Consider the following 14,632-nt stretch of genomic DNA (forward strand, 5'->3'; position numbering starts at 1 on the left):
AGCTACATGCCCTAGAAAGAAATGGAAAGCCATTTGGTGACCATCTAATCAGACTTTGCCACAAACTCTAAGTAACCCATCCCTAACTATCCAAAACATAAATGACCTCTGTTCTTGAAAAAAAAAAAAAAGTTTAATTTGTATTAAATGCCTGTTAGCAGCCATTTGAGAAGAATTAGCTATGAGATATAATTGTGAAGAAATATCTGGGCAGGGTCCTATGAATAGCTGTAGAGGCCCAAAGCTTAGAAAGATGTAACAGAAACTCCATCCACATCCAACCCCCTTTCCAGATGTCAACCTAAATAAAAACAATACAGAACTGAAAAAAATGAACGTAAGGAAGTCCAACAAGTTTCTGATTTTTCCTTTGATTATTAGTTTGTTATTTTTCTCAAGATATCTAATCTCGCCCCAAGAATGGGGTGTGAGTGTGTGTGTTGGGGGGTGTGCATTACTAGCGTCCCAAGCCCCTGCACTGTCTGCCTATCAGATCATCAAATCTAGCCCAGTACCCAAAGAACAAATGTCAGAAGATAAGGGACAGGAATAAAAAAAAACTTTGGCAAATGCACAGTCTTCCCTAGTGCCCTCTATCCCCGCTCCCATCCCCCACCATGACACACCTCAACATTACTTTCAGCCCAACTCTGACCCATCGTGTAGATGGCAGAATTCTGCTGCTCTATATTGTTAAACTTCATGACTTCCTGGGTCCTGGGTAGTTTGGAAGAGAAGACCATTTGAACAGAAAACTTGGGTTTGCATGTGCTCGTTTGTTTTTGTTTATTTGTTTAGCTTGAGTCCTAAAGGAGTCTAACCAGAAGGTTTCTCCATCTAGCTTATTCTGATATTTCAGATATTGGAGGCTGAGATCTCCATACTATTAATATAATTGTAATCAGCTCACAGAGAAGATGGTGTGTCTTTTTGCAAGAACGTGGAAATAAGGTTTAGTCAGCCCAGAGTGGGCTAAGCTGCAGTAATAAAACTCTCAAAAGCTTGGCACAACACAGGCTCACTTCTCACTTACACGGAGACCGATGCAAGCTGGCCAGAGCTCACCTCCATCTGGTGACTCAGGGGTCCCAGCTTCCTCCATCTGGCGATGCTGCCATTATAATATGTGAATCCCCGGCTTGCCATGCTTGGGAAAGAGAGGGTGGAAAGGCACACCAGCTTTTCATTTCCCTGGCCCATAAGTGATACATGCTGTTTCCACACACAGTTCATTCACTAGAATTTGTCAGATGGCTGCCATTTCACTCCAAAGGAAGCTGGGAAATATAGGGGAGCGCAATGTAAATTTGATGACCAACCATCTTTGCCATTTAAGGGAAATAAGATCGCTATCAGCAAGTTACACAAGGCAACATTCACATATCAAGGATGCACTCAGGAAGTCAGGAGCATGTGGGTAAATGGGCGACTGAAGAGTCTGGGAGGCATCCAGAACTCCGGGAACAGCTTGCTGCTCTGGAAAATCATTGGTTAATCTAGAGATTAACAGGCACGGGCACTTTTGGTCCCTGGCACTGGGTCCATTTTTCCTTTGCCTGGGAAAGAAAGGATTCCCAAACTGACACTTTTCTCAATGAGGAAAGGTGCTGCGAGACTCTTGTTTCAACCCCAAATATAATATAGACGTGCTGCCGAAAGGGAAGAGAATTGCAGATACAAGTCTAAAATTCCTGAGATAAAGCTTCTTCTCCCAAAACGGTGACTTGCTCTCTTAATGATGTTATGAGAGAAAAAGGAGAGAAAGACTGCCCTTTGGTGTTTCCAATGAGAAGAGTAAATCATAAGCAGAAAACACCAATTCTCATCATTTCTGCCCCCGATGAAAGCAAATCACTGGGTCATGCTGGCCAAGCTTGACTGCTGGCTTGCCCCCATTTGCCCAGCCCTCCATCTTGAAATGGGCATCCCCAGTTCCAACATTTGAAAGACAGAGAAAATCTCACCAACAGATTGCTAAAAATCCCGAAGTGGCTAACATTACAGTTGACCCCTGAGCAACTCAAGGGTTGGGGCACTGCACCCCGCACAGTTGAAGAATCACATATAATTTTTGACTCCCTAAAAACTTAACTACTGATAGCCTACTACTGACCACAAGCCTTACCCATTAACATAAACAGTCAGCTAGCACATGTTCTGTGTATTATATGTGTTATATGCCGTATTCTTACAATAAGAAAGAAAGAAAGAAGAAACAACGAAAGAAAGAGAAGAAAATTTTATTAAGAAAATCATAAGGAGGGGCACCTGGGTGGCTCAGTTGGTTAAGCGTCTGCCTACATCTCGGGGTCCTGGGATCAAGCCCCACATCGGGCTCCCTGCTCAGTGGGAAGCCTGCTTCTCCTTCTTCCTCTCCCTCTGCCCCAACTCCGCTTGTGCTCTCTCTCTCAAATAAATAAATAAAATCTTTTTTTTTTTAAGATTTTATTTATTTATTTGAGAGAGAGAGAATGAGAGAGAGAGCACATGAGAGGGGGGAGGGTCAGAGGGAGAAGCAGACTCCCTGCCGAGCAGGGAGCCCGATGCGGGACTCGATCCAGGGACTCCAGGATCATGACCTGAGCTGAAGGCAGTCGCCCAACCAACTGAGCCACCCAGGCGCCCCAAATAAATAAAATCTTTTAAAAAAAATCATAAGGAAGCAAAATGCATTTATGTACTGTATTGCAAAAAATCCACGTGTAAGGGTACCCACACAGTTCAAACCTGCGTTATTCAAGATTTGCTGTAATTATTACTTGATACGGTCATGGAAAAAAGAAACTATAGGAAAAGAAACTTCTTGTGTTTGCCTGCCTCTTGGTGTTTTGAAATGTCCATCTAAAAACTTTCAAGAACCGATAAGATAATTAGGACTATCAAAAAGAATGCCTTGTCCCTGGTCTTGGTAAGTTCCAGCATCAACTTAGAGAGGCAGATCAGTAAATGATTGTAAGTGATTCCATCGTGTTGTATTCTTTCTAAAGAAAGCCTACTTTTTTAAGGGGGCATGATACCAGTCTACCTATAGACTAGAAAAATGTGTATAATAAAAGCCAAATATGGTGGTGTTTACCCGGGAGAGAGCGGGCACTGATTCTGACAAATACAAATACTCTCATTCCTTAGAGATAAATACTATTGAGAGAGCTGGGTGGTTCTTCAGAGTCACCGGGACCTGGACGGAGTAGCCCTTGGGATCATCCACCAGCCTCAATGTTTTTTAAAGATTTTATCTATTTATTTGAGAGAGGGAGAGAGAGAGAAAATGAGTAGGGGGAGGGGCAGAGGTAGCGGGACAAGCAGACTCCCCACTGAGCAGGGAGCCCCACACAGGGCTCTATCCCAGGACCCTGGGATCAGGACCCGAGCTGAAGTCAGACGCTTAACTGACTGAGCCACCCAGGCGCCCCGACCAGCCTCAATTTTAATTCCTTGTTATCTACTCAGTCTTCTCGTTTCTAAGCCAACTCCCCAGATGTCTGGACACCAGGACAGAAGGCTTCAGAGTGGCAGGCACAAATACTCCAGCCCTATACAAAGTTAGTGCTTACATTTGTGTTCTATGTTATCCCTCAGTCTCTTAGCAGATTTGTTACCTTGAGTCAATTCCCAAGAGCCCAGCATCTCTGGTGACATTGATAAAATAGGCTTTCTATTCTCGAAAACCTGGAACATGGTGACCCCCTGCATTGCCTTAACTGTCAGCTGACCACCTCATCTCACCTCCCTCACCTCTAACTGCATTAGTAAAGCCTCCTGCCCTGGATGCACCCACATTCTCTCATGGCCACAGGGACTCGGTACAACTTTTAAATAAAGTCATTCTCCTTTGTTGTAATTTATAATTTAACAGGAAAGGACACAAAAAGAGCCCAGTTCTTTAAAGTACAAAGTAGCAATCAGGTCATCCTTTGCTGGTGAAATTTATCCAGCTACAAAGATGACTGTAACATCGTTTGCCTTCCATCTGCTCCTTGGGACAATGGGAGAAGTTTTAGGATGCTGTATGCTGGATTTCCAGAACGAAATACCACAGAATGCCATTATTATTTGTATTCATATCAAATCTCTGCAGTTAGAAGTGAGGTTGGTGAACCAGACCTTCTATTTCATTCCCTTGAATGCAGGGCATGAGAAGTCTATGGGAATGCATTCTGATTCTTGTTCACTCAGAAAAATAAGGATTTTGTTCATTTTTGTTTGCCTGCCAGCGAAAATAACAGCAATTTCAGCTCAGTTTCTTAATACCATATGACTTGGAATTTATGCCTTTTACTTGGCTGGCTTCCGATGGCCATTTATAGACCCATAATTTTATGTACCACCTTCCCATAAAATTCACTCTCAGTTTGTAAAGCCAAGGCCAGTGATGCACAAACCAGGTGTTTGGAGACACATTAGACAGAGTAGCTCAGAGCAATGATGACACTGAGTCCAGGTTAATGACAGGTTTCCTCGGACCTTGGATTTCCAGGCTAGGCTTGCTCAAGCCAACCCCCAGACAGAGCGGCTCCAGACCCTTCCTTAATGGGCCTGTTGGCAGAAGGCCACTCCTATGGAAGGTGGTCTTCGGAATTCATGTGGTCATACATGGGGTGCTGCCCGGGGTCGATGGCCTGCTGTAGCCCCTGACTACACCAGTGTCGAGCCCCTGATGCATGAGAGTGCCGTTAATAAGACATCAAAAGATAAAAGCATAAATTCCAAATCCAGGCCTGCCTTTTATTTCTAGGGCTGGTTTCAGTGTGGTACATGGGCCAACTCTGGGGTGGTTCTGAGGAGAAGCACGGGTGAGGTGGCGATTGGAAGCCCTTTGTTGTACCCACTCAAAGCTTGGGCTCCTCTCCTTCCTCCTCCCTCCCTTCCTCTTCAAGGTCTCTTATGTCCTGAGTGAACAGCGGTCACTTTTCCAGGTGCCCGTGGGTCAGGTGAGTTCTCCAGGAAGCAGACCCCAAGATGGAGTTAGGAATGCAAAAGGTGTGTTGGGGAGAAACACCTGAGGGAAAAAAGGGAGGAAGAAGGATCAGGCAGAAGAAGCTGCCAGAGTTGGATGCGGACCTGATGATTTCTCCCTGAGCCCAACAGGCAGAATTGCAAGAGCAAGAATTACCCCTACAGGAGTCCTGCATTGGGAAGAAATGGCTAGAATCCTGGGAACATGGCCTTGTGCAGTCCTTAGCCAGGGACTGCCCTATGAAGAGCATGACCTTGGCTCTCAAGCTGAGGCAGTCGGCCAAACACACTCCTCACAGGTCAGCGGCAAGCTTTTTCTCGGAACTTGAAGGAGGATCTGGGCACCACATCTCCGTGTCTGCCATAGCCAGCCACTTTTCCACGAGGAAGTAACCCCACTCCCAACTCCATGTAACTCTAGCCGGGCAAGGAGTTGAGACCCTTTGCTTTCTGGGTCACAGGGATGAGCACATGCCCCAAGGAGGGACAATCGGAATCAGTTTTGAACATTGGTAATAAGGTGGTGAGGGTCTCTCTCTTTCTCTGTGGTCATGAACTCTACAGACCACATGAGCATGTTGCTTCTTGAGGGCATCTTGTCACCATGTGGGTGAGCCTGTCTGAGGATCAGGAAGATGCAAGCATAGTCAAGAGATGGGACAAGGGACAGAAAGATAGAGACATGCTGATGGTGGGTGGGACACATTTATGGGCCACTTCAAATCCTCTTGGCCTCTGCCCTTACTCCATCCACTGTTATCAACATTGATTCCATGCGGGCTTTGACCAGCCTCACACAGGGGCAAACTTACCACCCCGGGACTTCTCTGAGGCTGCAACAAGTTCATTTCTACCTGGGGGCTTCTGCCTCGTGGCACATCTATGGAACCTGTTCAGCAGTCACACGGGCAACCCATAAATGTGGGAGGAGTCGACACGCATGGGCCACGTTTGATGAATGGGGCGCAGAGCCAATGAATCAAAGCTTCTCTTTTTTGTCTTTTGAAGACTCCCACATCGCCAGGCAACCCATTCATGCATCTTTCACTTAGTTCTCCTGCACTCCCTTTCCAATGCTGGTCCTAAAAGAACTACTGGCACATAAGCCTTTGTCTCAGGTTCTTTTATGGAGGAACCCAGACCATGACAGATAACACTCTTTGAACACCTGGATCCAGCTATCCCTGAAACTATTCCCTTGGACTTCCCAATTCCTTCAACCAATAAAGTTACAAAGTTTCTTTTTCTTTCTTTCTTTGGTGTGTGTGTGTTTAAGCTAGTTTGAGTTGAGTCTCTGTGATTTGCAACCCTTACAACCCTATTTTCCTCTTCTCAGTCATTCATCACCCCCATCACATCACCGCGCCTCCATGCTCCCCACACCCCTCCACCCTCCCGGTCAGCCCCAAGACGACGAAGCATCACCAGTGACTCCTCCCCATCCATCTCCTCCCACAGACAGCCAAATGCCAAATCCTGCAACCTTTCGGTGTTTTGAATTTATAGTGCGGCTCTTATAAACAACATGTTGAGTTTGAAATACCTGAGGGATCTCCAGCTGCATCCAAACAGAAGGTTAGAGAACCGGTCTGCAGTTCCAGAGATAGGTCAAGGCCAGAGATGGAGTGGAACTGGTCAAAACCAAAAGCCTGAATGAGGTCTCAGAAGCAGGCTGTACATGAGAAGGCCAAGGCTGGAGCCCCTTTGGAGGAAACGTTGGAGGAAACGTTGTTCGTTGCTGCTCTCCCCAACATTGTAAACACGTCCCACAAGCCCAGAGGAAATCGCAGCAGCAGAATGTCAGGTGCTACGGAAGGTAAAGGGGGCCCTAGGAGGTAGCAGAACCCTTGCTGGGAGCCTCTTTCCCCCAGTCCAGACTCCAGCTGGGCATCAGCAAGAATCTGGATGAGGGGATGAAAGGAAGCCATTCTAGCATCGTCAGCCACACCTCTGAGCGTCAAGCCGCCCTCCAAGATAGTTCCTTTGTCAGCACCAGTCAGATTACTAAAGACTACTGGCTGGGGCAGGAACACGGCTTGGGCAGGGGCTGAGAACGGCTTGGGTTCTGCCCTCTGCTCTAGCCTCTACTCTCTAATTGGTTATCTTCGATTTCCTGTTTTCCCATTAAAAACCTCTCCACTTCTGGTGGCTGTTGATCACTTCCATGGTAGAGCAGTGGGTCCGAAATGTACTTAGTTCCCAATTTGTGCACAGAGGGACTCGGGGAAGGGCCCCAGGCTTTGCGATTATGCTCAAAGTGCATCTGGAAGGATTGGAAAGGGGACGGGGAAGAGTTGACATCCCACAACCCTGATCAAACTCGGCTTAGACAAGACTGGTAAGTGTGCTCGGAAAGAGGACACAGTATGAGGTTAGCTGAATAAAATGGGAGGTGACAGCTGATTTTTGAGAAGGCATTTTAATAAAGTTTCTAAGCAAGGAAAGAATACTTGCTGACAGACAGCGGTTGCTACTGCGATAACAGACAATTTTCTGGGGCTTTGACTAGGAAGGCATTTTGTCTTAACCAACGCGTCCATATTGCAAATGCCAGACGGTTGGCGTGGGCAGCACACAGTTCATAATGACATTTGAAACTTCGAATGTTGGAATTTTCTGCTCTTTTATTCTTTCCAAGCCTACTGCTTCTAATCTTTGCCTTTGAGGATTATATAGTAAAAGACAAGATAAATCCATTGGTCACCATTCCTAAAACGTTAGTTTGCCAAAACTGAACTATCTATCGCAGGAATAAATAGAATCCAACACCTAGTGCTCACGTTTTTGCAGGATTGTGGACTCCAGTGAGATGGTTGCAGATGTAGAGGGGTGAAGAAGCTGAACTTCAAAACGCAAAAGGCAAAAATGTTCCTTTTACCTCCCTGATTCTGCGTTCCTCCTTGGCCCACACACTCATTTGCAAAGAGAGGCTTTACAGCACCCACTTTCCTGAGCCTCCATGTATTATCTATAAAAACCTGTGGACTAGCTTAGCACAGCAGTGTCAGATGGTTCTTACTGCTTTCAACATCATGATTTTGCAAATGAGGTATGCACTTTGTCCAGCGGAAAAGTACTAATTGAGTATCTGCCATAAGGTCAGACCAGGGATCGGCAAATCGTGGCCCAAGGGCCAAATCCCACCTGTGCTTATGCAGACATCGCTGCAACAAACTGGCGCTGTGAGCCAGGAGACCAGCCGGAGGCTCAGCCTCCACCCCCATAGCCCCCTCTGTGCCCAGACCTGCCTCTGGAGCCAGTCACCACCTACCCACTGGGGCCTCTGCTACTGGCCTCCCAAGGGCAGCGAGCAGCCCAGAACCCTCCAGCTGCCCAGGTTGAGATGGCTTCACTCTTCAAGAGGAGAGGGGAAGGGCGCCTGGGTGGCTCAGTCTGTTAAGCGTCTGCCTTTGGCTCAGGTCATGATCCCAGGGTCCTGAGATTGAGCCCCGCATCAGGCTCTTTGCTCAGCGGGGGGTCTGCTTCTCCCTCTTCCTCTGCGCCCCCCACTCATGCTCACTCACTCTCTCTCTCTCTCAAATACATAAATAAAATATTCTTTAAAAAAAGTAAAAGGAGGACAGGGGAGTGTGCTGGGACCTGGGGGTCACTGAGGCAGGGAGTGAAACTGACCAAGGCAGCATGTCTGTCCCCCACCAACTCTGCCCCACCCTTGTTCCACCCAGTGCCAGGACCCAGCTGTAAGGGGAGAAGGCATCTCCAGCAGATGACAACTGGGCACAGAGATGCCCACCATGAAAGCCCAGCCCCCCAGGGCAAATGGGGCATGGCACAGTGGGACGTGTCTCTCATTATCCCAAAACCCATGTAATAGCCTTAATTCTGCCTCCTGGCTTACAAAGCCTAAAATATTTACTATCTAGCCCTTTACAAATTAAGTTTGAGGGGGAATAGTCCAAGATGGTGGAGGAGTAGGAGACCTTAGTTTTGTCTGGTCCCAGGAATTCAGCTAGATGGCTATCAAATCATTCATATCAAATCATATCAAATCATGAACCCCTGTGAACACAACAGGAGATCTAAGAAAAGAAGAGCTGTAACCCTACAAATAGAAAAGCGACCAATTTCTGGAAGGTAGGAGATACAGAGAAGTGAATCCAAAGTGATATATGGGAAGATAAACTGTGGGGGGGAGGGAGCCTCCATCAGCTGGCACCGGAAAGTGATAGAGCAGCAGAGCACAAAATCGGAACTTTTAGAAGTCGGTTCCAGTGAGGGACGTCCCTGCCTGAAAGGCGCTCAGGTGGCAAAGTGGGGGTGGAATCTTAGATGAGACAGTGTGGTCCCAGGATCCTTGGGGTCACAGAAAGACTGGAGGTGTCTGAGTGTGGCAGAGCTCCCAGGTATTGGAGTGGGGAAGCCGGCTGTAATCAGCGAGCCCAGGAGTGGCTTCTCGGGGTGGCCATAAACCCCAAACCACGGCACGGTCGTGTGATCACTGTCAGAGCAGGGGCCCAAAGAGCGGGAGAACCAGTGAGACCCCACTTCCTCCCCCGGAGGAGTGGCATGAGTGTGCACCATAGGAGTCTGCAGGGTTTGGAGACTCGAAATGGGGTCCCCTGCCTGATATACAAATGCTGAGTCACAGGCCAGATGAGCACAGAACGTGGACGGAGACCAGGGAAACAGGAGTGGTTGATTGCTTTTTTCTGAGGACGCACTGAGGAATGGGGCCCCGAGCTCTTGGCTCCAGGGCTGGAGACTGGGAGGCCGCCATGTTCATTCTCATCCTCTAAAGCTGCGTCTTCAGGGAACAAAAGCCACATAGAACAATCTGGAGCTACTTACTTAGCCTGGCCCCCTGGCAAAGGCAGTGCAATTCTGCCCGGGCAAAGACACCGGATAATCAGTGCAACAGGCCCCTCCCCCAGGAGATCAGCAAGAACATCCAGCCAAGACCAAGTTTACTGATCAACAAGAACGGCAGAACTCCAGCGCTAGGGGAAATAGTATACAGAATTCATGGGAGTTTTTTCCCCACGATTCTTCAGTCTTTCAACTGTAATTTTTTTCTCTTTCCTTTTTCAACCAATTTCTTATTTTATCAACTCTTTTTTTAAATCTTTTTTAATTGTCATTTTTACAGTTACATTCAATCCTTTCATTGTATTTAATTTTATTTTTGTATATATATAGGTTTTTCTTTCTTTACAATTTTGGGATGCAGTTTCTTCTAACAAACAGATCAAAATACACCCAGAATCCAGTGTATGGCTCTGTTCTCTTCATTTGTGTGATCATATTCTTTTGTTGTTGTTGTTAAAGTCTTTTTTAATTTTCATCTTTGCAGTTACATTCTATCCTTTCAATGTACTTAATTTTATTTTTGTATATACATGTTTTTCTTTCTTTACAATTTTGAGATGTGGTTTCTTCTAATAAACTGACCAAAATACACTCAAGATTTAGTATATTGCTCTGTTCTGTCACCTGTCTGTTTATATTCCTTCTTTTTTTTTTCTTTTATTTGTCTTTTAATTTTCATTTTTACAGTTACACTCTATCTCTTCATTGTATTTAATTTTATTTTTGTACATATAAAGTTTTTCTTTCTTTACAGTTTTGGGATCTAGTTTTCTAACAAACAGACCAAAATAAACACAGGATCCAGTGTATCGCTCTGTTCTGTTCACCTGTCTGATTATATTCTTTTTTTTTTTTTCAGTTTCAGGTCTCTTCTGATTTGTTTGGTGTATATTTCTCTGGGGCCGTTATTGCCATTTTAGTATTTTGTTCTCTCATTCATCTATTCTTCTCTGGACAGAATGACAAGATGGAAAAACTCAAAAAAAGAGAACAAGAGGCAGTACCGACTGCCAGGGACTTAATCAGTATGAATATAAGTAAGATGTTGGAACTAGAGTTCAGAAAAACGATTATAAAGATACTAGCTGGGCTTCAAAAAAGCATAGAAGACACTAGAGAATCCCTTTCTGGAGAAATAAAAGAACTAAAATCTAATCAAGTCAAAATCAAAAAGGCTATTAATGAGATGCAATAAAAAAAATGGAAGCTTTAACTGCTAGGATAAATGAGGCAGAAGAGGAACTAGTGATATAGAAGACCAAATGATGGAGAATAAAGAAGCTGAGAAAAAGAGAGATAAACAACTACTGGATCCCGAAGGGAGAATTCAAGAGATAAGTGATACCATTAAGCAAAACAATATTAGAATAATTGGGATCACAGAAGAAGAGGACAAAGAGACGGGTTGGGCAGAAGGTATATTGAAGCAAGTTATAGCGGAAAACTTCCCTAACCTGGGGAAGGAAGCAGACATTCAAGTCCAGGAGGCACACAGAACCCCCCTCAAAATCAATAAAAATAGGTCAACACCCCAACATATAATAGTGAAAGTTGCAAATCTCAGAGACAAAGAGAAAATCCTGAAAGCATCTTGGGACAAGAGGTCTGTAACCTACAAAGGTAGAAACATTAGACTGGCAGCAGACCTATCCATAGAGACCTGGCAGGCCAGAAAGGACTAGCATGATATATTCAGGATGCTAAATGAGAAAAATATGCAGCCAAGAATACTTTATCAAGCTAGCATGCCATTCAAAATAGAAGGAGAGAGAAAAAGCTTCCAGGACAAACAGAAACTAAAAGAATTTGTGATCACTAATCCAGCCCCACAAGAAATACTAAAAGGGAGACTTTAAATAAAGAGAGAGCCCAAAAGTAACATAGACCAGAAAGGAACAGAGAAAAAGAGAGATAAACAATGCTGTATGTTTATATACATACAGTATACATACACTTTCTTCTCGAGTGCACATGGAATATCCTCCAGAGTAGATCACATACTGTGTCACAAATCAGGTCTCAACTGGTACCAAAAGATTGGGATCATTCCCTGCATATTTTCGGACCGCAATGCTTTGAAACTAGAACTCAATCACAAGAGGAAATTTGGAAAGAACTCAAATACATGGAGGCTAAAGAGCATCCTACTAAAGAATGAATGGGTCAACCAGGAAATTAAAGAAGAATTTTAAAAATTAATGAAAACAAATGAAAATGAAAACACAACTGTTCAAAACCTTTGGGATTCAGCAAAGGCGGTCCTAAGAGGGAAGTATAGCAATACAAGTCCTTCTCAAGAAACAAGAAAGTGGGGCACCTGGGTGGTTCAGTCGTTAAGCGTCTGCCTTCTGCTCAGGTCATGATCCCAGAGTCCTGGGATCGAGCCCCGCATCGGGCTCCCTGCTCAGCGGGAAGCCTGCTTCTCCCTCTCCCACTCCCCCTGCTTGTGTTCCCTCTCTCGCCATGTCTCTCTGTCAAATAAATAAATAAAATCTTAAAAAAAAAAAGAAACAAGAAAGCATTCAAATACACAACCTAACCTTACACCTAAAGGAGCTGGAAAAAGAACAGCAAATAAAGCCTAAACCCAACAGGAGAAGAGAATTAATAAAGATTAGAGCAGAAATCAAAGAAATAGAAACCAAAAGAACAGTAGAACACATCAATGAAACTAGAAACTGGTTCTTTGAATTAATAAGATTGATAAACCCCTGGCCAGATTTATCAAAAAAAAAAAAGAGAAAGGACCTAAATAAATAAAATCATGAATGAAAGAGGAAAGATCACAACCAACACCGAAGAAATACAATTATAAGAACATATTATAAGCAATCATATGCCAACAAATTAGGCAATCTGGAAGAAATGGATGCATTCCTAGAGACGTATAAACTACCAAAACTGAAACAGGAAGAAATAGAAAATTTGAACAGACCTATAACCAGCAAGGAGATTGAAGCAGTAATCAAAAATCTCCCAACAAAAAAGAGTCCAGGTCCAGATGGCTTCCCAGGAAATTCTACCAAACATTTAAAGAAGAATTAATACCTATTCTTCTGAAGCTGTTTCAAAAAACGGAAATGGAAGGAAAACTTCCAAACTCTTTCTATGAGGCCAGAATTACCTTGATCCCAGAACCAAAGACCCCACCAAAAAGGAGAACTACAGACCAATATCCCTGGTGAACATGGATGCAAAAATTCTCACCAAGATACTAGCCAATAGGATCCAACAGTACATTAAAAGGATTATTCACCACGATCACGTGGGATTTATTCCTGGGCTGCAAGGGTGGCTCGACGTCTGCAAATCAGTGAACTTGATACACTACATAAAGAAAAGAAAGAACAAGAACCATATGATCCTCTCAATAGATGCAGAAAAAGCATTTGACAAAGTACACTATCGTTTCTTGATTAAAACTCTTCACAGTGTAGGGGTAGAGGGAACATACCACAATACCATGAAAGCCATATACAAAAAGCCCGCAGCAAATATCATTCTCAATAGGGAAAAACAGAGCTTTTCCTCTAAGGTCAGGAACCAGCAGGGATGTCCACTCTCACCACTGTTGTTCAACATAGTAGTAGAAGTCCTAGCCTCAGCAATCAGGCAACAGAAAGAAATAAAAGGCATCTGAATCAGGGCGCCTGGGTGGCTCAGTTGGTTAAGTGGCTGCCTTCAGCTCAGGTCATGATGCCAGGGTCCTGGGATCGAGCCCCACGTCGGGCTCCCTGCTCAGTGGGGAGCCTGCTTCTTCCTCTCCCTCTGCCTGCCTCTCTGCCTACTTGTGCTCTCTCTCATCTCTCTGTCAAATAAATAAATAAAATCTTTAATTTAAAAAAAAAAGGCATCTGAATTGGCAAAGAAGAAGTCAAACTCTCACTCTTTGCAAATGACATAATACTCTATGTGGAAAATCCAAAAGACTCCACCCCAAAATTGCCAGAACTCATACAGGAATTCAGTAATGTGGCAGAATATAAAATCAATGCACAGAAAGCAGTTGCATTTCTATACACTAACAGTGTGACAGAAGAAAGAGAAATTAAGGAGTCGATCCCATTTATAATTGCACCAAAAACCCTAAGAAACCTAGGAATAAACCTAACCAAAGAGGCAAAGGATCTGTACTCAGACAACTATAGAACACTCATGAAAGAAATTGAGGAAGACACAAAGAAATGGAAAAACGTTCCATGCTCATGGATTGGAAGAACAAATATTGTTAAAATATCTATGCTACCTAGAGCAATCTATGCATTCAATGCAATCCCTATCAAATGACCATCAACTTTTTTCACAGAGCTGGAACAAATAATCCTAAAATTTGTACGGAACCAGAAAAGACCCTGAATCATTGTTTATATTTCTTTGATGTTGGTTGTAGTTATATTATTATATATAATATATAATGTAATATGTATTATACACTTAAACATTGTATGTTAATTGAATTTAAATAAATAAATAAAATAAAACAATCAGAAAACAAAACAAAACAAAAACAAATTAAGCTTGAGACCCCTGTGTCCATTCTCATAGACACTTTGTCCAGGAGCCGAACCATGAAGGTGAAGAGGGGGCTGCACAGGGGGGACGCCTCAAGAGCCTATGTTGGGAAATCGGAAGTTCTTACCACGTCTTTAAAAGAGAGACACAAACTGCATCTTCACGTACCAAGTACACACACTTCTGAGCGTCACACTGACTTCTGATCTTTTGCGTCACTCACACACCAGCCTTGGTCAGAGTGGGTATTTGCATGCCACCTACTGGGCACGAACGGCCCCCACTCAGTGGAAAGGGGGGTTCTCACTCCCACAGCAGGCTGTGTGCGGGACAGTTG

Source organism: Halichoerus grypus, chromosome X (genome assembly GCF_964656455.1).
Source record: "Halichoerus grypus chromosome X, mHalGry1.hap1.1, whole genome shotgun sequence".
NCBI classification, from domain to species: domain Eukaryota; kingdom Metazoa; phylum Chordata; class Mammalia; order Carnivora; family Phocidae; genus Halichoerus; species Halichoerus grypus.